Here is a 26,152-nt window from a genome sequence, read left to right on the forward strand (position 1 = left end):
ACTCTTGTACATGCAGGCATCCAGTTAGACCAGTATCATTTGTTAAAGTTTTTTTTCTTTGTTAAACTGTATGGTTTTGGCTTCTTAGTAAAAAAAAAAAAAAAAAAAAAAAGTGTCCAGAGGTGTGTGGATTTTCTTCTAGGTCTTCCATTCAATTCTACTGATCAACCTATCTGTTTTTATGCCAGTAACATGTATTATTGTTCTGCAGTACAGTTTGAGATCTGGAATGGTGATACCACCAAAGGTTTTTTTTTGTACAGAATTGTTTTAGCTATCCTGGTTTTTTTGAGTTTCCATATGAAGTCGAGTATTGTTCTTTCAAGGTCTATAAAAATATTGTGTTTGAATTTTGATGGGAATTGCATTGAATCTGTGGATTGCTTTTGGTAAGATGGTCATTTTTGCTATGTTAAACCTACTAATCCAAGAATATGGGAGGGACATTGACAAAAACAAACAAGCAAACAAACAAAAACCTCAAAGTTGCAAATTGGACAGGCAGAAAACTAAAAAAGAAATATAACAGTTTACCTATTGTAGATATTCTACATAAGTGTCTTCTTCAATAAGGCTTTTTTTCCCCCCTATGAGGAATAGACCTAGAAAATGAGAAGAGAAAATGTAGAATCATTTAAGGTGATGGAAAATTTCACCGTGAAGTACAATAATAACAATATTTCAGTGTTTCCCATGTTGCACCCTCTTCCTCCCACCTCCGGATCATTCGAGTCGTAAACCTCTTCAACATTTCTGTTCATCATTAAAGATCCAAAAATAATGATTTTCCCATATGCTCAGAGTAGGAAATGGAAACAAGAACATTAATCCAGGTTGATCTCTTTCTTATTACAAGACTAAGAAACGGAAAAATATTCATATTTAGTAAGTACGTCTTATTATGTCCATAGTGGATATTGAAAGTTTTATGGTATACTTCATATTACTCATAACACGGTAAAGAATAGGAGATAGAGGTGGTTTGTAAGTGATTAAAGAGCCTGATAGGATGATCAAAGTCCCAGGTTTGATGTAAAGTAAGAAAAAAAAATAACAAAGTTAGCTGAAAACTTTTTACCTGGTTTAAGCTTTTCTAGTCAATAGGAGATTCTGTATCTGGTTCCAATATTCATTCCCCATTGGCAACATCCTGAGTTCCATCACCAATACCTTGGTCCAAGCTCTTTATACCTGGCAATATTCTCCCATTAGTTAGTTGGATCAATATACATTGTGCTTTTACTTACCAACTAAGACAAACTACCAAGAAAACAATTTGATATATTGCCTCATTTCCCTATTATTTACTAAAATTCCTTTTATGATTTTAGCTCTGGCTCTCTAAACACTGAATGCCTTCAAGTACTATTGATTATACAACCTAGTTTATCCTTACCTGCATCCTTCAAATAATAAAACCTAGACCTATGCAACTTTTAGATATGCACACCTCTAGTAACATACTATATTTATATAGGAATGCCTCTAGTCATCAGAAGAAAAACAGTCTTTTAGAAAATCCAGTCAGAGGTCTGTTAACACTACTCAATTTTTTTTTTCTTTTATGTTACTTTCTGGTTTCTTAGCATTACCGAACATGCTGTGAAATCCCATCTTGCAGGCAGAACATGTTGTCCTATTTCTTAAAATTCATATAAACTATCTAATTCAAAGCTTGCTCATTGTAAAAATATACCATTAGAAGTTCTTATCTTATGACATCAGATGATTTGAGAACTGTATGCTCCCCATGAGAGCTATGAGATCATCCATTTACTTTTAGGACCCTGGATATCGTTTGAAAGGTCAGTGTTTCACTTTTGCACATTTCTCAGGAAATTTAACTGCAATAGTCAGCTGATAGTTAATTCTTATGTATTGTCACTATTGTGCTGGGGAGTTCCCTAAGGATCTGTTAGCAGGGGGTTGTTGTGCAGTGACCGCCTTCATGTAATTGGGAAGAGACAACAGACAGGCGGGGAACAGATCTTACTCTTCGATGGACAGAACTTGTATTGTCAGGCAAGACCAGAAACATCAGCCCTCTCTCTTATGAAGATAAAGGAAAGCCAAAGGCAAGAGAGGAAGGTAGGATGGTTCTAAAAAATTATGTTGATTTGCTTCTAATGCAGTAATGGTCCCTAGTTATAAATGTCTTTTCTGATATGCTTCTCTCATATGCTGTTTTTTTTTCCAATGGCCTGCCAGATCTGCAATGATAAAATAACACACTTCATCCATTCTTTTTGCCCGGGAATATCAGTACGTGCATGCACATGCACACACATGTATGCACACACACACACACACACACACACACACACACACACACACACACACAAAGAGGTAGCCATTTCTAGATAAACAGCTGTTATTTAGTCAACCTGCATTCACAGATTGAGAGTAAATGGTTGCCAGCATTGTTGACAAAAAGAACAAGAAAACAGATAATAAGATGAAGACAAAAGCAAATGTTCAAAAATGGGCTTAGACCTTCCTTCTGATCCAGGGCCCTTCAGGGATGAACAAGTGTGGCAAACAGGTGGCCCTGTTTGGCTGCAGTTTATGCTAACATGAGACCTGTCCTCAGCCAGTCCTCCTCTCCTTCCCACTCTCTTCCCAGCCAGGCAAGACATCTCCCATTATTCCTGACCCTAGACGTCAGGCTTCCATGAGAGGTAAGGTTAAAATAGAGAGTTTCCCTGTGGTTATGATAAAAAAAAATGTGTTTGGCTTTTGCAATCTTCTTAATAAAAATAGATAAAATGTTAGGTCTGGATTTCTGAGTACATGCAAGAGCTATGTTGAAATGTTAAAACAGTTTTTCATAACTATCTATGGTATAGCTTTCAATCACCTTCCTTTAGGGAAGAAATGCCTACATAGTTACCTTTAGTAAGATAGACAAGTAACATAATATTCATGAACACATTTTTTCCTTGAAATATCACCATCATTGATAAATGTATCCAAATCAAGAAATAGAATGCTTATCGTAACAGGTTAAAATATGAGTCAGTTTCTCATCATTACAATAAAAACCGTATCTGGGTAACTTTTCTTTAATGAGCTTCCATTATTTTTAAGAAAATTTATATAGATAAATTAGATATATTAGATTAATAATATACTATTTAAAACTGAAATGTAAGGACCAGTTTTGTAGTCCAGTGTTAACTCACTTTCCTAACACAAGTCCTCTGAAGTTCCATCCTCAGAACTGAGAGAATTAAAGAAACACCAGTGACAAACAGGGCATTTTCCCTCACTCCCTTGACTCAGGAAGCAGAGGCAATCACAAGTGTGTGGCTAGCCTGTGCTATATCATGACACTCTGTTAAAATTCCATAATTAAAAGTTTAAACTAAGTTCAATGAATCATTGGTTTGTCCAGTATGCTGATTTTGTTCCTTACTGAAAATCAGAAGAAATAGCCTCCTCACAGCTCAACGTGCTACTGTAGAAGACGTTTTCCTCAGGAAATTCTGGCTTCTAATGGAGCTCAGTTAACTGTCAGTAAGTAGAAGTTAGACTGCTTATAAAATAGCAGAATTCAAATTATTCACTGTGCTGTGTGGCAAAGCCCACACCAGAAAGAATACCAGAAAGCTATGGTAATAAATATGTTGGCTAAACTATGGTCCAAATGTGGGTTTTCACAAACAATTGTCCCTCATCTGGCACCTCAAATGTGGTACCGTGTGTGTGTGTGTGTGTGTGCATGGTTTAGTTTGGTTTTCGTTTTTGAGACAGGATTTCTGTGTAGCTTTGGCTGTCTTAGACTCCCTTTGTAGACCAGGCTGGCCTTGAACTCCCAGAGATCTACCTGCCTCTGCTTTCCCGAGTCCTGGGTGGGAATAAAGGCATGTTTCCTTGTGCCCAGCTGGTACCTTTTACTTTCAACATTTTAATCAGAGGTCCCACTTGAGCTGCAATTTTAAAAGGTGCACAATTAGTCCTACCTTGACACAGCACTTTTTCCCCCTTATTATGGTAACAGTGTTTCCAGAATCTTCTACTTAGGAGCAGAACTGCACAGGGCAATTTTGGGTCCTGGCTATTATTATTTTCTTTCATTTTTTGGCAGCTGGGTTGGCTTCCTGGATGTTTTTCTAAGCCCTGTGGTAACTGCAGAGTGTGACTTTGGCTATGGATCTAAAAGAAGGGAAGCAAGGTGTTTGCTAGGAGTTTCCCATTCAGCTATTTCTTTTTCTTTTCCTAGGATTTATTTATTTGTGTCTGTTTTTCTAATTGTGTGTTTTCCTGCTTCAAAGAAAATATGCACAGAGGGTAGGGATGCCTTGAACTGAAGTCTCAGGCAGGTATTAGCTGCAGGTGTGAGTGCTGGGAGCAGGGCCTAGCTTCCAGGGAGGAGCTGAAGCACTTTTACTGCTGACCCACGCCTCCAGCTCCTTCAGTAGGCTCTTGGCACTAATTTTATGATGTTACACAGTTCAATTTCGAACAACTTACTCAAAATCTTTCATTTTTAATTACTATGTATTATTAACACAGAGAAAAACATAGTTCGATGTTACCTTAAGCAAGTGTAGCAACAAATAGAGTGTTAACCAAAACACTAATTCCAAAATTAAAAGACTTGCTTACTCTGGGGTTCCTGTAATTAGAAAACAAAATAAAAATCTGTTATACTTAGAGCAAGTTTAAGAATGCTCATCTAGCCCGGCATGGTGGCACATGCCTTTCATCCCAGCACTCAGCAGGCAGAGGCAGGCAGATCACTGTGAGTTCAAGGCCAGCGTGGTCTACAAAGTGAGTCTAGGACAGCCATGGCTACACAGAGAAAAATCTGTCTCGAAAAACCAAAAACAAAAAACAAAAACAAACAAACAAACAAAAGGACTGTTCATGTAATTATTAGCACCAGACAGAAATAGTAGCAGCTTCCACCAAAGTTTCCTCTATGGTATTGCACTGCTCTGGGCCCTTGTGTGTTACGTAAACCCACTCCTATAAGCTTGTTGCCAACATCACTTATCACAATCTCATCAACTTACATCTTCAACTAAACAAGTATGCTGCCCTATGTCTATTGATCTATGTTAAAGAATTTCATTGGTTAAAAGAACAAACGGACTACATGATGAAATAATAGACAGCTAACTGAACTTACACATATACTCTAAAAATATGTACTTACAGCTTACTTCTTTTATTTTGTTTTGTGTGTGGTTATGTGTGGTTGTGTACATGCTTGCTTCGAGTGTGTTATTTTATGTAGAAATTAATAACTCCAGACAACTAAGTATACTGGGCTAATGGTTCGATCACTTCATTTACGGCTGACAGACAACGATGTACATGTGTATGCATGGACTTGTATGTGATTACATACACATACATGAATTATTAAATATGCAAATGATAATACTGGGTATGTGTAGCTGGCATTTACTACTTTGTGAGTTTCTTTCTTTCTTCCACCTTTCTCTACCCCTTTACTTTTTTTCAACCTCTTAACATTAGATAGGAGAGAAAAAAGGACAGTGGGGAAAGGGGGCGATGTTATTATTACACTACTTGCTGCTGATTAAGATTGTTGAGTTCCTTGAGACAAATGTAATCTTTGCTGTCAGAATATCTAATTTCTTTTTCTCATTTATTTGTACATGACTACTAGGCAAACCACAACCAACAGTATCCGATCACAAACCAGCCATGATTACCAGGGCTCTAGTATTTATAATACTTCTGAAAAGTCCCCCAAATTCCAAAAATTACACAATTTCAGAAACTATCTGTAGCTGGCAAAACTACACCCATGCCAGAGCATAAGGCAAGTCATAGTCAGCTGCTGAGAAGCAGCCCCAAATCCCTCCACACCTGGGATTAAAGTGAAAACATATTCTCTGTTTTTCAAAGAAAAAAATCATACGATTCTCACTATAGGCATGCTATGTTAAACATATCTTACACAATTTTGAATAATCTGTTCATAGACATTCACCCCATTCATCCATAAAGCAGAAATACTGTTTAGTCAAATTTATTTGAATCTAAGTGTTAGAAGACGTAAAAGTCTAATTAACCATGGCCATTTTTTAATTCTAGCCACAAAAAACAATAATTACTGACAAAGTTACATGGATAAATGCCTGAATATCTTTGAAATTCAAAGTTTCTGTTAGTCCTCTGACAATATCACTGCTACTTAGGAATTACTGCACCATGCAGTTATGGGGGTCACAAAAGCCTGTCAACTAAGCTGGAGAAACTTCTGTCAGTTGTAGCAAGAATGTACTAGAACAGGCAGAGGAAGAACAAATCTGATGGTCTTCAGTTTATGAAGAATGCTTGCATGTAAAGGCTGCTATAATGACTGCAGAAACCCAACTTTTTTTTAACGTATATTTCATATTGAGTTAAGGTGCAAAAAATTATACCTAAAACAAACTAGCTTCACATCAGTGGTATGGCTTGAGTTTCCCAGATCTTGAAGTCTATAAGGAGAGGGTGACATCCTTGCTCAGTGTTTCTCACTGGGATCTCAGCCCTGCTTTGGGATCTTCTGCTCTTCTGTTGCTAGGGCCAAATGTCAGGAGAAGGGCTTCTTTCCCACGTGGTCTCCAAGTATGATCAAATTCCTCAATGTGTGCACAACATCCTCTCAGTACCAACAGAATATCTGCAGATGTTACATTATTTGAAATGTGTTTAAGAAAACACCATGCAAGTATAGAGCTAAGTCAAAAGCATAATATCGAAATTAATATATGTATGTAATATAAAATTAATAGAGAACTCCAGTAATTTCTAAATAATCTCCTTTTAAAATGAAAATTATGTATTTCTGAAATCACGGGTTTTTTTTTCTGCATGGTTTTCATGTGAAAGTGGAATTTCACTAAAAATGAGAAAAATACTGAAAATAGGAAGAGAAGAATCAAGCTTATGCTGAATTAACAGCCTCAAAGGAAATGTACAATATAGCTGTACATTAAAATTGTTTTTCAGGATATAAGCAATTACTCTAGTACTAAAACCCACCAGACAGTGTCTCAGTTGGGAATATAAATTTATTACACATTAAGTTAGCCATTATTGCAGATGTGTTGTTTATTGGGTGCAACACATATTTTAGGTGATACAACAATGCAAAACAAACAAACAAACCAGTCATCTACAAGGAATTTATAGTTCAAATAATGAAAAGATTTAGATATTATTAATAGCATGAAAAGTCATAAATACACACTTCATTATAAATGATATAAAACATGCGCTATATATTTTCCTATTATTAGGTTCTCAATATATCTAACAATTTTCTGTGCATTTTCATTAGACAAATTAGTTGAGATACAATCTTTTATAGAAATTTATAGAAAAGAAAAATTTTAATGTGTCCTTTCCCTTTGAACTACAAAGCCAGGATCACATTAGCAAAATCAAGTAGAGAATTGAGATTATGACTTAGATGACAACTTCAGTAAAGTGTAATTATAATGAATTAAAATCTATTTTTATCATCAAGAAAATCATTTATTCATATTCTTACGCTGCAAGGCCATTGAATGAGAAGCTAGTTTCTGCATGCACATATTCTGGGAGTCCAGCTACAAGCCAGGCACTGCACAGAACAAAATACTCCTGGTACCCACACAGAATAAGCTAGAAGACAAGCAACTGATAAACAAACATCAGGTAACTAATATTAATGCTAACTGACTATAAATTGGGACCATTTCATTTGGAGGAAACCAAGTTAGAAACAGGTGCCAGTTAAATTAGTGTGCTTAGGGAAGAGCTTATTTGATGTGCAGTCAGTTGAACCACATCCCAACAAACATTGAAACAATAGAGGCAAGATCAAGAGATGCTTGTTTGACAGAGGCCACAGAAATAGGCGTGTTCATTGGTGGATACTTCTCTCCCATTCATAAGGACCTGGGCTTCATTGCCCAGCACTGGCAGAAGGAAAAGGTGTGCACTGGTGGGTGGGGGCCAGGAAAGAAGGGATGGAGCAGGAGCCGGATGAGGAGGGATGTATTAGGAGAAATAACTGGAAGTAGAATTCATGTGGTATCAAAAGAATGCAAACATTTTGCATTCTTTTGCTGAAGGACAACACACCAGGATGAGGACAGCATGAAATGAAGTCAGAAGGACAGTCCAATCCTATTATGACCACTGAACACATCCCATGTAGTCTAGCATCTTAAGTATGCTCACACAGACACCACATGGAATGGACAGTGTTGGGGATACCTTGGGAGGAGTGTCCTTTCACCACTGAGGTTTTGTGTTTGTTTGGTGTGTTAACCTGACTTGCTGATAATTTTATACATGATTATGAATGAAGTGGCCACAGCATGCATTCTAAACTCTATTGTATTCATTGAGATGTCAATATTTTCCTTACTTTACTGCTGAGTAACCTGTTCATATTTGCTACCTAATACATTTGCTCCTGTCTGGAAACCATTATGATTCATAGGTTGATTTATCTAATATTGTTCAGCCCTACACTGAATTAATCATTACTGTTTTGTACTTGGCCACAAGAGAACTTGCAAAATATTGATAATTCACAAAATTGCATTAGTTTTTGTGCCTTTGAGGTTCATAAATTTTATAATCTCAGTTTAAATTATATGAGCTATAGATTGGGTTTAATCTAATATTCAATAGGTAAATGTAATATCTACACTAAAACTCTTGACCTATCAAAGTAGGACCTTCTCCAATTTATTCTGTGCACCCTTAAATTGTTATTGATAATTTTCATTATAAGTATTAGTTCCTTTAAACTCATAGAAGTCTTGTTCTATGTCTAGGATGTCAAGTGTCATTGACAGTACCATGCATGCTGTGATCTGAGGTTTGTGGAGTTAGGAATTAGGACTAGTATAAGAAAGTTAAATGGCTTAGAATATGCCTTCCAAGGTGATATTATGACCTATGGTCCTTTACTTCCTTTCTGCCTATGAATATTGTGGACAAGCGTTCTCTGCATTGTAATTTTGCAGTGTTGACGGTGTCATCATAGGCCCAAGGAAAAAATGGCCCATCATTGACTTAAGTCTGAGAAATGATGATCAAAATTAATTTATTTCCTTCTAAGTTGATTTATCAAAGGTGTTTTGTCATGTGATGGAAACAAAGATGCCTTAGTCACCATACTTTTAAATTCTTTTTTAGTTTTGTGGCTTAGAAAGTTCTTATTAATTTCAAATATTGACCTTTATTATCTATAGCCTTGTTTAATTTGTTGATTAGTTTTAGTGGTTCATATTTTTATATAATAAATATTTTTCTTCTAATAATGATATTTTTTTCCATCCACAATCTCATTTTTTGCATAGTATGATGACTAGATAGTCTTATTTATTTATTTTTTATTTCAAGACCCAAACTCCCAGTATTTTTCATTAAATGTGATTTTTCCTTTGAGTTTTCTTATAGATGATCTTCATTGGATTGGAAAATTCCATTTGTATTTTTAATTCATTGAGAGTTTTGTGATGAATGAGCATTAAATTCTTTTCCAAATCTACTGAAATGATCCAATAAATTCATTTTCCTCTTTAGATGATGCATTATATTCCTAAGTTTAAAAGTCTCCCTAGCACATCTGAAACAAACTCACAGTTAATCATTTAAGTGACTTAGTCTGGTAGTTTCTTGCTAAGATTTTCCACTAGATGTTTGTCAAGTTAGTATATATTCATTGCACATACTGACAGATTCCAAGACATTGTCATTTGTGTCATGTGGTTTGAAGCTATCTTTTACTCTTTCAATTAATGCCTAACCCACTATTCCCACCAGTTCCCTCCCTTGTTCTAAACATTCTCTACTTTTACTTTAATAAGTATTATTTCCATAGATCATTTATGGCTGAATTGTTTATAATATATTATATATAATCTAGGAAAACATAAAAGAAAATGTGATATTTATCTTTTGATTTAGTTATATGATCATTTCCCATTCTGCTCATTTTCTGAAAAATGATATCATTTGCTGTTCTTTATAGGTGAATGAGATTCAATTTATTTCTTGCCCACCGAATACACTTGGGATGACTCTATAACTTGGCTTGTGTGAAAGTGCCATAACGATCATGGATGAGCAGATATTTCTTTATTACACTGTGGTGGTTGAGTAAGAATGGCCCCCCACAGTCATATATTTGTTGAGTTCTTAGTCATCATGGAATGGCACTGCTTAGAACTGTTGGAGGAAATATGTCACAGGGTTAGGCCCAATGTCTCTCTCTTCTTGCAGCTTGCAGATCCAAATGTAGAATGTACATCTACTTGTAGGTTCCTGCTACTTTAAGATCCTGATGTAGAATGCTCAGCTACCAAGTCTGCCTCCATGCCGCCATGCTCCCTGAATGAGGATAATAGACTAAACCCCTGAATTTGTAGGCAAGCCTTACATTCCTTTAGATACCTTCCCACATGTACTATAGCTAGAAGGCTGGTAATTCTTAACAGGTGTGTGTGTGTGTGTGTGTGTGTGTGTGTGTGTGTGTGTGTGTGTGTGTGTGATCTGAATACACGTGGGTATGGAAGAGGATACATGTGCATGTTGATATCAGATACCTTCCTTCCTAAATTTAAAGCTATCTTGTACATTGAGACAAGGTCTGTCGTTTGAAATCAGAAGTTGCCAGTATGGCTAGTCTGGGTATCCATCTTGCCCTGGAATAGTTCGCCTCTGCTGCTCAAGGCAGCCCCACATTAACCAGGCATTTACATGGATGCTGGGGAACTCAGCTGTCATACTGTCCCTTGCACACAACAGTCTTTACCCACTGAGCCATCTCCTCAGCCCTATTTTTACTTTGATGCGAAAACTGTAATAATGTCTATAGTGGCTAGACAACTTTACAGCCTGAGCTGTGCTTGTATGTCCAATTCCCACTCCATCCTCACCAGTTTTTGTTGTTACCTGTTTTTCAATTAGATCTACTCTGAGAATGCTTACAACTATGTTCATGAGGAAGACTGGTATATAACTGTATTTTGTTGTATCTTTATCCAGCAGGAATATCAATGTAATCCTGGGTTTGTAATATGAGCTTAATAGCATTCCATGCCTTTCTGTCTTGGAATAAGTTAAGGAATACTGCTGCGAGTTCTTTAAGGATTCCGTACAATTTCATACTGGATTCATCGGGCCATTTGTAATTAGAAGGGTTCTTTTTTGTTACTTTTGTTATTGAATTATTGTTTAATCTCATTTTTCATTATAGTCTGTTTAAGCTATTTTAGAGCCTCATGGTTTAAGCTGAGAAAGTCTTATCTGTCTAGAAATATATCCCTTTCCTTTGACTCATGGTTTTCTCTATAGGAAAGATTCTGAAGAGCAATCTTGCCATGGCAGTGCAAAGAGGAGTGTTTGCCTCTTGAATGGCCTTGCTAAGGATTCAGTGTGGACCTTTTTAAATACCTTTCCATTGTGCCACTATAATAGCTACAAGGATGGCATATCTTTCCAAATATGTGTACAGTATGCAGACACTAGAGTCCTGTACTGACTGGAGTGCAATTCTGTTCAGTAACTAGTACCATGTTAATTTTGTCTTCTGAATTTCTCTTGTTTCTTTCCTTGGTTTCCACCCTTTGTTCTACTGAGAATGCTTTCTCCCCCTTTACTGGCTATACCACACATCTGTCCGCCACCTCCTAATCCTTCACTATAAATTCCTGATTTTGAAAACTGCGTGGCATATTTATGAGACTCTCTTTTTCTATAGCCTGGGTTCTCATCTTCTGCAGTTGCACTCTGTATGTAGAACTGAGCACTCCTTGTGTGGAGCTGAACCCTCTAGAGCAGATTGGAGTTGCTTAGCTTTCTATGGCATTAGTTCTCTCTCTCTCTGCCTCTGCCTCTGCCTCTGCTTCTGCCTCTGCCTCTGCCCCTCTCTCTCTCTCTCTCTCTCTCTCTCTCTCTCTCTCTCTCTCTCTCTCTCTCTCTCTCTCCCTCTCCCTCCCTCCCCTGCCCTCCTGAAACTTCAGTGCCTTCCTGTTGTCACATCTCAGAGAATGCCTGTTACTCATCCTCATTTATTCTCAGTTTAAGCTCAGAGACTCGTGTTGTTTTCCATCTTCTTCCTCATAATATGGACCATGAATCCTGTTCACAGATATTGAACTAGTCAAGTGTTCCTTTTTGTGGTATGTTACTTTTAAATGAACATTTATTTTATGCAAATACTCAAATTGACCATAATTATTTTAGTTTCCACTTCATATCTATATTTGTATCTACTGTTTGCTATTTTCTGGTTTCTTCTTTAATTCTTGCACCCTTTCCCACCCTAATTAAGGGCTATCTTTCAATAGGAGAGAAAAAAGGAGAGAGTGAGGAAAGAAGGCATTTCCATGCTTTTTGTTTTTGTTTTTAAGAAACCAAAATTATAGAATTTTCACTACATGTATCCATGTTGGTAACTTGTATGGATGTCTGTAACCAATAATAATTGGTTATTAGTAATTCAGGTTCTTCAATTTTCTTCTTGTTTAATCAAGGTTTGTGTATTTTTTCCAAATAAACAACTTTCACTTTCTGTTTTCTACTATTGTTTTAAAACAATTATTTTTTTTTATTTATTTTACTTTTTTTTTTTTATAAACTTAATGGAAAGTTTGTTAGTTTTCAGACTTTTGTTAATATGTGGATTGAGGAAACATTTGGTTCGTTCTCCTTCCTCTAGTTCACTTAAAAAAACATATTTGAGTAGTGTGTTTCTTCAATTTAGCATGGAATTCCATTTAAAAATGTTCTGTGCTATAGAAGTCAAAAAGTAAGCATCTCTATTTATTATAAGTAATTATAAATGGAAAACATTTAAAACAGACATATATTTACACCTGAAACTGGAAATACTTATTTCAACCCTACATCTATCCAGTATGTGTTTACAGGTGAGATTTTTTGTTGCAATGGACTGATCTGGTATAGTTAAATTTTCACTTGTAAGTTCTGAAGTCATAGTGTCCTGTGGCTTATGTTCATGTGGTTGTGTAGAGTCCAGGTAAAAGAATGGTATTTCATCAATCTCATGCAAGATATCACACTGACCCCACCAAGTGCAATACTTCACATCTAAGATGTAATATTGCCAGCTAAGCTAACTGGACATAAACCTTGTGGAAGGGACTGTGTAAATATGAAGTTTCCACTTAGCTATTTCCTTATTCCATAGCCTGTCACATACCTACTCCAATTCAATAATGACTAATAAAATTAACTAGGTCTATAAGAATGAATCACTTTAAATCTATAATTTATCTTCACATCAGTACAATAGGAGCCCAAAGATAAAGCTTAGTGGATAAAATTTAAGATCTATAGCCTTGTAATTTAAGGCTTTTGGCTGGATTCTGTGTCCTTACACACCTATCTTTAAGTCTGGGTTTAGTTGACTGATTACTGTATTTTGAAAAGAAATTACAAGTACAAATTAAGCAGTAATTTAAAAAGGCTGAGTCATATAGTAAGGCAAGCAGAATGATCTGGCTGCTGGGTAACAACCCATCAAAATTATGCTGAACTTTAGATAGGATGCAAGAATTCACATTGTAACCAATTCTCGGTGAGGCCAGTAAAGTTTGAGAGGTGTTTTTGTAATTAGATAACTTATAGAGTACTAAATCATTATATAATCACATGTATCCTGTTTTACAGGGGAAAACCTCAATAAACAAAATTACATTTTCAAAAAGAGATGTATCACTTTGGAGATCATTATATACTTTACTGGAGAGTAAAAAAAAGCCTTAATGTTCCCTCGGTGGGGAGGCCTGGTGGCACTCAGAGGAAGGGTAAGCAGGCAACCAGGATAAGACCTGATAGGCTGTGATCATATGGTAGGGAGGAAGTCCTCTTATGTTACAGACCTAGTGAGAAAAAGGGAGGGAGGGGGAAATGGGAAGATATAAATGAGGGAATAACATGAGATGTAATCTGAATAAATTATTTAAATTAAAAAATTTTAAACCCAAAACCCATAAATTCTTTATGTTTCTTTTTCTATTAAAAACAGTATCATTTCATCAAAAAGGCATAAAATATTTTGACATAAAATCACTATGTAAGATGATTTGTTTAGTCTCTAAATCATGGGAAAAGGCCCTTGTGTCATCTTTTCAAATATTCAGATAAAGGGACAAACTTGGCATTAACAGTACAATGAAATTACAGTTAAAACAGGACTGATAATTGAAGCTATCACCAGAGTTTTCTCAACATTTTTAAGTTCCTTCATGCCTTTCTCTTCACATTACTCTATATGGTGGATGTCTTCACAGTATGCCCTCACAGGTCTCAAAAATATAGAGCTAACTTATTTTAAAGAGCAACATGATGTACAATCTAGTGTTCTTCCCTTATAGTAGTAGCATGTTAGAAATTCTACCTGAAGCCACTTTTAAACTTCAGATAACATAATTTTATCTGCATATATACATCACATTGAAGGTTGTATCATAAGATGTAACCAAATTATCTCTGCTCTTTTTAAAAATAAAATTAGAGTACATATGTGTGAAAAATGAAGTTGTAAGAAGACCGAAAGAAATCATGTCAGTGCAAAGAAACCCAAACCTACTTCTAATTTGACTTCTACCTGCAGAAGATTGTGCCTATATGTATACTTGCATGACTTCTGTCCAATACATAAAAACACCCCTGACACTCTGATTTCACATGGTAAACATGGAATCTTTATTGCATGTGCTTGTGCTTTCCTCTATTGTTTTCCCGACACTTCTAAAGAGATAATGATCCCATGTGCTACATGCATAAAAATGTAGGAATAAATAGAAAGGCTAGATGAAATATTATTATACACAGAGAAGTGGATGGCTGAGGCTTCACATGTTTAGAAAACCAGCCCATGCTGAATTCTTTACTACCTTTGATTCATCTTCAACCCTCAATGTGATCTGTCCATTGTACTTGAAAGTAACCTTGTCTGTACTGTTGGGTTAATATGACCAACTGGTTTTGAATCATACTTCTTGAGATAGTCTTTTCTATTTGACTCCACTCATTCTTGTATCTATGCATTTATTTTAGTTGAGTGAGATATTTTCGAATTCTCTGTGTCCTCTCCACAGTTTTGAGAGATGACAGATGAGTATCACATGGTTACAGTTAGAAACACTAGAGGACCCGTGTCCTGCCTTTTGAAAAACAAGATGTGCTCCACCGAACAATTCAATGTGATGGTGAAACTCTCTAGCATTTCTCAGTAAGAAAAGAGTGGAGAATTATTTGCTTTCCCTTGTCAAAGTGTTTGTGTTGATAAAAAAAAATGTGGGCCATGTGCTTTCTCTTTTTGTCACAAGAATGCTAACACCACAGGGACTTCAAAGACCTGATATGATTTAGTTCAGCTTTGCTCCATTATAGTTGGTGTTTGGTTTTGATTTAGGATATCTCAGATAGCATAGGCTGGACTTGAACTCACTATGGAACTGAATATGATGTTAACATGAACTCACTGTGTAACTAAAACTGGTCCCTGATACTTATGCCTTCATCTCCCAAATGCCGGGACTACAGGACTGTACTACTGCATAGCTCCATGGAATCTTATGTGATTCTAAAACATATTTAAATAAATAAAATAAGAACTATTGATAAAATATTAATAATATAAAGTAGAAATAAAAGTGAAATAATATAACAGATACAACATTCGTGTATTTATTTAGAAGAGAAAGTTTTTTTCCTTGAAAATACATCAATTCACATATGCATTCATTAAGATATTTAAATATTTGCCTCCGAAAGGTTTTCTAGAAATATATATAGATTAAATATAGAAAAATTTACAATACCTACAGTTGTTTAATGAATAAAAATGTGAATAGTATGGCAGCACATATTGGTAACAACGGTAATTTAGAACTCCATGTAACTTTTGAAGTGAGCCTTCTTTTTCATTAATATCTATTACTAATGTGCAGCTAAAAGTTAAACATTTACATATGTGCCTATCATTAAGAAACATAGGGTATAGTCAAATAGTAATTCAATTAATTTGTATAGTGTTTATAATATGTTTTGACAGAAATGTTTTCAAAGAATATTTAATGGCATAAAATGCTCATTTCAAAGTTCAGTTATTAAATTATGGGCTAATAGATTCCAAGTCCATTGAAAGAATAACAAATATAAAATCAATAGAATAATGTAAATAGATGCAAAATTTGAAGTAGTTATTCTTTTGGATAATTATTTATATTTAATTTAAAATTTAGTAATTTTTAATTTCTTTATTTTAATATTTTTACAAATGTTGATATTTGTGTGTGGAGAATAATGTTACTTTATCTTTGTAACAGAATGCATAATATATATATGTATATATATATATGAGGAGGAAGAGCTAATGTGATTAAATTCTACACATCACTATAAAGTATGTGCACACTTTTTAATTAGCACACTTTGAAGGCTTTTCAATGGACTGGAGGTTTGGGCTCAAATTCCAGGAAGCCAGGTAAACACAGACATGCACACACAAAGCTATCACATGATTGGCAGTGTGAATAACCTGGATGCAAACCAGATACTCAGAGGAAACACAATTGTCCCTGGTAATTGGAGCTTAACAATCATTCTGTTGGCTTTTACAAGGTTTTACTGATTTATGTTGTCATATGAAACAGACAGGTTTTTTTAAAGTACGGATGGATTTCAATTAAGCCTTTCTTTAGTTTTGAATATTTGAATAGGCAGAGAGGAAGCTGGGTAGACACAGAGCAGACAGCGACAACAACAAGAATGAGACTGAGACGTGATGAATTAGCTCTGTGTGTTTCAGGTCATTTAAAATGGCATGAGTTGGATGTGTTTGGAAGCCTACTGATAAAGTATGCTTCAAATGTCAATGAAGCTTTTGGCGAGAGAGATAAAGTCTCAGATAAAAAAAAAAAGGATGAGGGACAGAGAGGAATTCGAAGCCTGTGGTGGAAAAGAAAGAGAAACATGTATCAGTATTTTAAGTAGACACTGATCACATAGTGAAAAACACAAACAAAACCCACTTTGTATGCATAGTTAAAAATAAAATGTGACGGCATAGCAACTACTCCCTCACCTTTAGTTGGTGCCAGAGTCTTAAAGCACATTTTTAATATTTTCGACTGGGTAGTTTCCATGTTAAAGCCAAGGGCATATAGCAGTTACAACATTCAAGGCATGAGTTAGTAAAATATTACGATCAAATTTTGCTATGCTTATACTTATTTAGTCTGAATAATGTTACTATTAAAGTTTTACGCTCTGGATTGCATACATTTGAGTTTTGAAATTGTCTCATCGGATATTGGTACGCCTTGATACTTCAATTCCCATCTTTCTGCAAATGAATGTGGTAACGTACCTCAGTATTCAGGAGTAAGCTGTTTATTATGTGTGTGTGACACAGTAAACATGGAACACAGAACCAAATATTCAGCTCTCTCCTTCTGCGATGCTGTTGCCTCTCACCTCATACCAAGTGTAAATGAGAGTTCAGAGAAGAGGAGCAATTGCAACCCTTCACCTGAAGCAGATGTGTAGTCTCTTGTCATTCTCAAAAGACAAACATGAGCTCCACAAACCTAGAAAATAATATATCAAAACTTAAGTGCTGAATATAAAACGATAGTATTTCTGGAAAGGTCTTCCAAATTAGACCCTATTTCTCAGAAAAAATAATTTCCTATTCGGCTCACAATTACTCTGGTATTTCAGGAAGATGTTGTAGTGCATTCAAGCATTATGCAAGTGTGTAACGACGGATACAGAATTGGCATTCAGCCATACTGGAATTGTGTCCAGTTGTCCTGGGTCAGAGCACAATGGGTCACCATTCGGGGAAGTGTGCTCTCACAGCACGGCACTAATTGTGAACTTGATTGAATAACAATGAAAGTTTGGATTGACTATTTTCTTCTATAAAAATAAACTTTAAAACACGGGATATCATCATACAAGTACATAAATCACCCACACATATACGATAGGGCCTATTGCCCTAAATATATGCAATCCTGAACCTGCTTCAACCAAGCCAAAAGCTGTCTCTGCACTGAACATGTAACTGAGGTGATGGAACAGCTTCTTTAACACCTCCATTACACAGATATAAGAAGTAACCAAGACAGGATTTAAAGTACACATATCTGCATTCAAGATTACATGCAGGTGCAGACCTGTTGTGTAAGAGACTTGAGTATCTCAGAACATTTATATTTGAGGTTGGTTCTGGCACCAGTTCCTCGTGGACACTTAGAGACACCTGTGTACACGGGGAAGTGGCATTACTCTGAGTTTACACATACAAATAGTACCCACAGAAACACATCATTTCGGTAGTGACAAGCATATATAAGAGACAAATGCAGGGTAAGCTCAGTCTGTGCACATTAAATCTTTATGTATTTCCTTCGTAATTTCTGATGACTGTGTTTATTTGTAAAATAAACTTAAATCATAACCCTTTAGAAAAATACCACCAGAAAGAAATGTCTCTATAAAGACTTATTTCCAATATAGAAACACCAAAATTCAACTTCCCCTAAAAAAATATTTGTTTGCACATTTCCAAATGGTGTAGAATGCACAGAGATATTTGTGAAGTTCACTATCAATTGAGCAATTATGTCTAGCAATATATTAAATACATTAAACAGGTATGCAATAATATATTAATGTTGACTATACTATTAATATGATAATATTTTAAAACTATTAGCAAGAAATGAGGTTGTTCATCTCAAACTATTTTGAAAGAGATGCCTAAGCACACACTAATTTAAGGAAAGAAAATGATTCACCATAGAAAGCATAAGACAAGGACTATAATTGATCAGTTGAAGGGTTTTCAAATTATAATTTTGAAGTATTAGAAAGTGATAGTTCATTTTAAAATTTAGGTTTGACATAATTCAGTTTTCACAGGAATCTGTTAGACAATGTAAAATATCTATGTCTCGTGGTTACTCCTTTTCCTATAGCAAACTTTTACACACTGTGACATATTTTCCTATGGCAACTCATACATACTGAGCATGCTTACAAGCCGAGAAGGTGGCATCAATAACGTCTTCAGAAGCTAGTCAGATTTCAACAGCTGTGCGTGGTCTCACTTGTGTGTGCTGCTCTATTCAGTTTCATTGCATATAGCCTTGTATAACAACCTCTTTCTACGATGAAGAGGGAAAGGATAAGGCAACAAAACGACCAGGATGGCCAAAAGGAAGCCTGCGGTGATGATGTGGTTCAGTGAGTTGTTACTTAGCATCAAGAGTAGAATGCATGTCCGTTTATGACGATTTTAACATATGCAGAAGGGAAGGTTATTTTGTCCCTGAGACGCAACTCCCAGTGAATAATTAGAATGCGAGCAAAAAAACAGAAAACGGTGATTTTTAGAAAAACAATTTGTCAAAACCACAGCATACCATTCTCTTTTCTGGTCATCTTGCCATTTAAATTAAAGTGTCTGAGGAGAAGATGTATTTGACAACAAATAGAACTCAAATGGCCTCTTGTATGTATTAACCTTATTAATTGCTTTAACATTCAAGTGCCTGCATTTACTGGCATAGAAAGTTCCGGTTATTTATTGCCATTTATTGTGGCAGACCTTTGTTCTTTGTGTTATTCAGTTCTGTTATTCTTAGGAGCCAGGAACTCTGACAGCTGCTGCCAGCTCTGTGAAGTTTGTTTAAAACAATGGGGGGAATTGCCTAGCAACCTCACATCCAGTTTCTGGTACCCTCTTGGAGATCACATTCCACACACTCGGCTCATTTCCATAAGCTCACAGGGGAAATCACAGTGCGTGCACATACACACACACACGCACACACACACACACACACACACATGCAGAACAACACGGCATAACGAAAATTCCCAACTGGCTTTCTTAAAATCTTTCCCAGGGTTCACAATCTATGTGACTATTTGACATATGAGGCATGAGCGGTTATTAAAGCTGAACTAATTGCATGGAAATTTATGCAAATCAATTACTGTCTCCTCTTCAGAATTTCCTGTTTGAGGCTTACTTTTGTCAAGACATTAATATACAGCTGAAAATGGGGTTTTATTTAGTTAGTTATTTGACTAAAACAGAAATCAGAAGTCCTCTTCGTTCTGTGCCTAATATAGGATGCTTCATAGTCATTGTCTACTTAGTTAAATTCTCAACATCCTGATAACTTTTGGAAAATGCAGGTTTATCTTGAATCAACTTCAGAACATGGCAGAGGAAAGAAACCAACACGGTTTCACTGTTGATAAGAGCCATGAGGTTGGACTGATTTTATTGTGTATTGTTCTTTTTATCCGATGATGATAAAAAAAATGTTTAGGACACTGTAAGACTTTGTGAGAATGTCATGCGAGTGAGTTATAGGGATTGACTCTAACACTGAAATTTCATATGTTCATTTGTTCCTTTACTTTAGGACGTCTTAATGAATTATACTCATTTTCTTATTTGAAAACCATAGTAAAAACAATGCTAATATCCCTTTCTGGCTAGCATTCTATAATTCCATACTAGCTCTTCCTTGAAACTGTTCTGCATGAAGAATTGTAAATAAAGAAACAGTTATGAGTACAAAATTATGTCCCAGCTTCAGTCATCACGTTAGACTAATGCTGCTGTCTGAAGAGTTAGAAGAACAGAGTGGGCAAATGGTCATAAACAGCTAGAGATCGCAGTAAGACCCATGTCATGAAATATAGAGCCATGCTCCAGCCATAATTAAAATAATGTTTTCAAGTGATTAGAGATTAATGAGAAGTGATATAAGTTCAAATTCTAGGAGTGGTCAAAATGCATAGCATGTGTACCAAAGTCATACTACTGTCTCATTCATAAAGAGTTGGTGGAGTTCGGTGTATCTATTCCATTTTCATGCTGTCTGTGGCTGCTCTCTCTGTCCATGATAGACTGAGTGAAATTGTAGCATGCATTCAGTGTGTACTATGTGAAAATTTGGAGGTCCTCCAAAATAAACAAACCAGAAAGGACACTATTGAATAGGAAATGTGAAATCCAGAGGCTTGTATTTAATGATGTACTGAAAGCCACTGCCATTATGAGTATTATATTAGTCACATTGCATAAGCTGCCCACTTTGTTGTAAAATGCATTAAGGACAATTAGATGACAGTGTAATTTCTCAGTCATCCATTGCTCATTCTGAAGTAGCCACAAGCAGAACCAGTAAAATGGAAAATCAAAAATAAATGTGAATTTAAGAGGGAAGAAAGCATGCTTATTGTTTCTGTTTCTTCTTATTTCTCTCCGTTTATCCTGAAAATCAGAATAGGTAGATAGTGTCTTATCTTGATAGCAGCTTCCTAAGAGTTAATTAAATTATAATTCTGCTTAGTATTGAGTTTCTTGGCGCTCTGTGAAAATTCCTATGATGCAATGAGGAAGGTCATCACCGAAGTCCTCACAGTTTCATTTCATTACTGTAGACTTTGAAAAGATACGTGAAGAGCAGAGGATGGCTGTATCTGCCCTTTTGGATCTCCTAGAGTATTGTATTCAATAAGTGTGTAAATTCCTTGTTATCTCAAGAGGTGTAGTTATAAGATGTCATCAAGAAAACAGTGGTAAAGTGGGATGAAGAGAAAAGAAGCCAGGAGGGGAGGTATAAAGTGAAGGAGACAGAAGAGTGGAAAAGCATCAGGGCACAACACACACACACACACACATACACACACACACACACACACACACACACACACATACACACACAGAAGTAGCGTACATAGTGCTTAGAAATTTACTGTACCCAAATGCATCTACTATGGTCTTCATGGACATACTTATTTGCTGAGAGAGGCAAGAGAGTGTGAAGACTAAACAGAAGGAACATTAAAGTAAGGAATGAAATACAGATTCCACATAGGGAAGTAAGTCTCGCTCACTGTGGCATCATACTTCTACAACAAGGGCTCTTTCATCATCTCTAGCCTGTCATTTGGCCTAACTTCTCATTGTACATTCCTTTTATCTACTTCTAAAAGTTGGTCTTATTTTTATAACTGAGAGTATCTTCAAATCTGATCTCCGTTTGCTGCCCACGTTCCATTACCATGCCTTGGTAATGATGAGTATCTACTGCCCTCATTTTCCTACTAGATATTGTTTGCATCTCCTCTTATAACCAAGCAGCCCAGAGATAGGTAAGTTCATGTCCTTTGCATCTTGTATCTGTTCTGTGTCTGATTTTGGATCCATTGTCCTGACTCTGGCATCCTGCCTTTCAGTGTTTTTCTTTGCTCCAGGCAAGCAATCTTTTTGTCTCGTACCCTTGCCAGCAACTTTATTGAAACTCTGGTTATCAGATTTGCTGCAGGGTCTATCTCTTTAGAATCTGACCCAGCAAGCTGGTGATGGTTTCCCCAGGAACCTGCATTATCTACTCATAGATAACTGGAAAAACAGTAGAGTGCTTCAGATGAAACTGATAGTGTAGATAACATGGTAAATGGTTTTTTCTTGGCCTTTAGTTTAAATTGATTCTATTTTTCCACCTATGTATTTTTTTTTCCTATTCCCAGGAATATGTTTATCTAATGTTACTGCTTACCAACTTTTAGCTTGTACTCGTGAAGAGGCTACTTTCTATATAGGGTCTATGAAAATGGAATTTAATATAGGCTTTGGAACTGGGTAGGCTTAATATTTAACTCTAACACCAATGGCATTGTTCTTAAGAAACTTAGCAAAGGAACCCTGACTCAGCTTGTTTTTAAAATTCATTACTATTACTAGCAATACAATAAAACTAAAGAATAATAAAAGAATGTATATGAAGTTTCTATACATTATCAGTATGCAGAAGTCACTTGCCTTTTTTCTTTTTATTTTATACACACGATAAAGAATATTTAGGTCAAATTACAGCAAAGCAAAATGAAAACACCCGCTTCATGTTTTTCTAAGACATAGATCTAGACCATGAAATGTTTCTTATGTCTCTTTCCTGCTTAAATTAATTTTTGTGCCATTGCCTAACAGCCCAAAAGCCAATGGAAGAAATAGAATCTAATATCCAAAAGGACAGAAATCTTGGGTTTCACAAGGCAGGAGAGTACATGTCAGTTTTTAAGCCACTGATATTTATTTTAAGGAGACCTGCATTTCATTGATTTATCAACTCTTTGTTTTAGGGAACCATGTTTAACTTATCAGAAGAGACATTGGCGATAAACTAGAAGCAAGACAGTTGAAAGCGCTCATTAATGAGCCAGGCATGGTGGTGCATGGATTTAATCCCAGCACTCAGGAGGTAGGGGCTGGCAGATCGCTGTGAGATCGAGGCCAGCCTGCTCTACAAAGTGAATGCAGGACAGCCAGGGCTACACAGAAAGACCCTGTCTCAAAACAAGAACAAACAAACAAACAAAAACAAAGAGCTCATTAGTGGCTCTGAAATAGCAACACAAGTCAGCAGTGTTTTGTTTGGTTTTGTTTTTGTCAATTTCTTTGGCAAATTGGGTGCTAAAACAGCATGATAACACTTACACAATTTGTCTAGATTTAGAAGGGAAATAGTTGTGTATTTAAGTGTTTTCTAATACTCCTTCTCCATCTGTGCCCTGTGAAAAATCTAGGAGCCATGTGCCATGTTGAACAGTGACCAGCAGCTTCACGTAGAGTAGATTGGGTCACTCTTCCAATAGTTGTGTATGTAAGTGTTTTTAATCCTCCTTTTCCACCCATGCCTTGTGAAATATGCAGTGAGCATGTGCCAACTTGAACAATGTCCAGACTCCTGTAGAGTAGATTGGGTCACTGTTCCAATTGCATTAATGAAACTGGGCAACAGAAACATCAAGGGGACAAGTCTTCGTCTAATGACTTGAACCACAAATAACTGACATTTTCATAGTTCCGGATGCCTGGAATTCAAAAATAAGTGTGTGTTGATTTGTCCTGTGGTTGAAAGCATGTGCCCTCCTGTGGACAGCTATTTTCAGTGCATTTGCATGGCAGATAGGAAGAAAAAGCCAACTCTCTGGAGCTGTACTTGTGAAGACATTGCATTTCTTTAGTGCTCAAGCCTCGGGGCATCACTGGACTCATGCCCCAGAAACAGAATCCTTGCAGATTGAACTTCACCCTAGGACTATTCAGTGTGCATGATTCGGCCCATAATATCCTCCTAATATTTTTTATGAAATAATTTTAATGAAATTAATTTTGTGTTGTCTATATTTGTTTGGGTCCTGTTCTGTGGATAGTTACATAAATATAACATTAATATATAATGTATAATAATATATAATGCTACAATAACAATTATATTAATGAGAAAATAAGCAAAATGCCAGTACCAACATTATTATTAACAACTTGTTTTTAAAAACCATAGGAAAAAGATAATACTCAAAATATGTGCAAGGTTAATGCAAGAAATAATTAAGCCAATATATACAACATCAGGAGATGTTTTGTTGCAATGTCAGAATAGTGGTAGATAGCAATCCAAGGAGCATTTGAAATTAGTAGATGTTAAAGTGCTTCTTAATTAACAGATTTTTCCCCTGTATAATCTAATTTTGTCCTCAAACTAAGGAAGCAGTTCAAGTATAACAGTATTTTCTACTCAGCTGAAGAAGCTAGTCCAATCCAACTAAATTTACTGAAGTGCTATCCGTACATAAAAGTCCGTCTGACCATTAGCATAATTAGAATCATCTTTACTTTCTGGCTTTTACTAACAACTTTCAAATTGTAAGCAGTAGGAAAATAAGCTATGTAAGTCTCGATCAAGGTAACGGTCCCCAACTTAACTCATAAGTGTATCGTGGACAGTCAAAGAGTCATCCATCCTGGCATCTCCTAATTTCCATTCTTACTGTCACTCATCCTGTACCATTCATTTCTTCAAAGAGGAAAAAAAATCCAAAGATCCACAGACTGTTTTATTTGCCTTTATTCATATTGTGTGTGAATTTAAATCAAGTATTGCCCCCTAAGGAATGCTGTGGTTCTGACTTTGCTATTGTGGCCCCGGGAACTGCTTCTTGAATGACATTCTGTGGTTCTCCCTACTGCTTATCTGCCTGGCACTCATCACTCAGCCCAGGGCAGTGGCTCTGCACCAACACTGCTTGCAACTATGAACAGAATCTTCTTTGTTTCTGTTTAAATAATTACACTACACTTGTCCTGCCTGCACACTGGAATGACGTTTAATGCAAAGATGGACTGATTTCACATGTAATCTAAAAATGATACCATTAGCAGTAACCTTTCAGACTTAGATTTTAAACTAAGCACACAATTATTTAAAATGTGTACTTAAACCAAAGAGAAATCAACCTTTATGACTACGAAGAAGAGACATGAAAGGAATATCTGCTAGTAAGTCTGATTCCTAATATCTGATGGTTATGTTTCCTTTTTGACTTGAGTTTACCTTCATAATGTAAATTCTTTGAGGAATGCAATGCTTATTGGATACAATAAAATATTTTCCTACAGTAGACCTTTCCCATTATCATAAGACATACATTTATTGTAATTGCTAATAAAAGCAATGGCTTTTCTTTGCTGTTATGAGCTACTGGCTATACTTGTGGTCAGAGATCTGGGGACAATAGCTTCTTTACAAAATTATAGAAAATATATGGATATTTGTAGATACAAGGACAAGATACACAGTGTCATGACACTTTATGTAAAATGCTAAGGCTGCTCCTTTAACAACAGGACATGAGAAAACAGTAGTCAATATTAAACTATTCTAAAAGCCTTCCTTAATGTAGAAAAGCTTTACTGTGATGGTTAAATGTTTTATATCAAAACGTAAAAGAGAAATGAAGCACACTTATTCCAAATTGTAAAGTTAAAATATTTTCTTAAACATACTACATTAAGAAATAAATGAATAAGCCTTATAGATATTAAATATGTATGCACTCAATAAAATTCTTATAGAAATAATTTTAAAAATAGATTGATCATTTCTTTTTAAATATCTTGACACATGATGGTTTAATTAGAAAATTTATAAAATATACAGATTACAAACTACGAGTAAAAGTAGACTTGAGGAGGCTTTATATTCTGAATAGTAGAGGGGATTGCATAGGTGAATTTAGAGAGATAGAAAGGGTCCTCATAGGTGGC

Source organism: Acomys minous (assembly GCF_964271855.1).
Source record: "Acomys minous genome assembly, chromosome: 19".
Taxonomy (NCBI): domain Eukaryota; kingdom Metazoa; phylum Chordata; class Mammalia; order Rodentia; family Muridae; genus Acomys; species Acomys minous.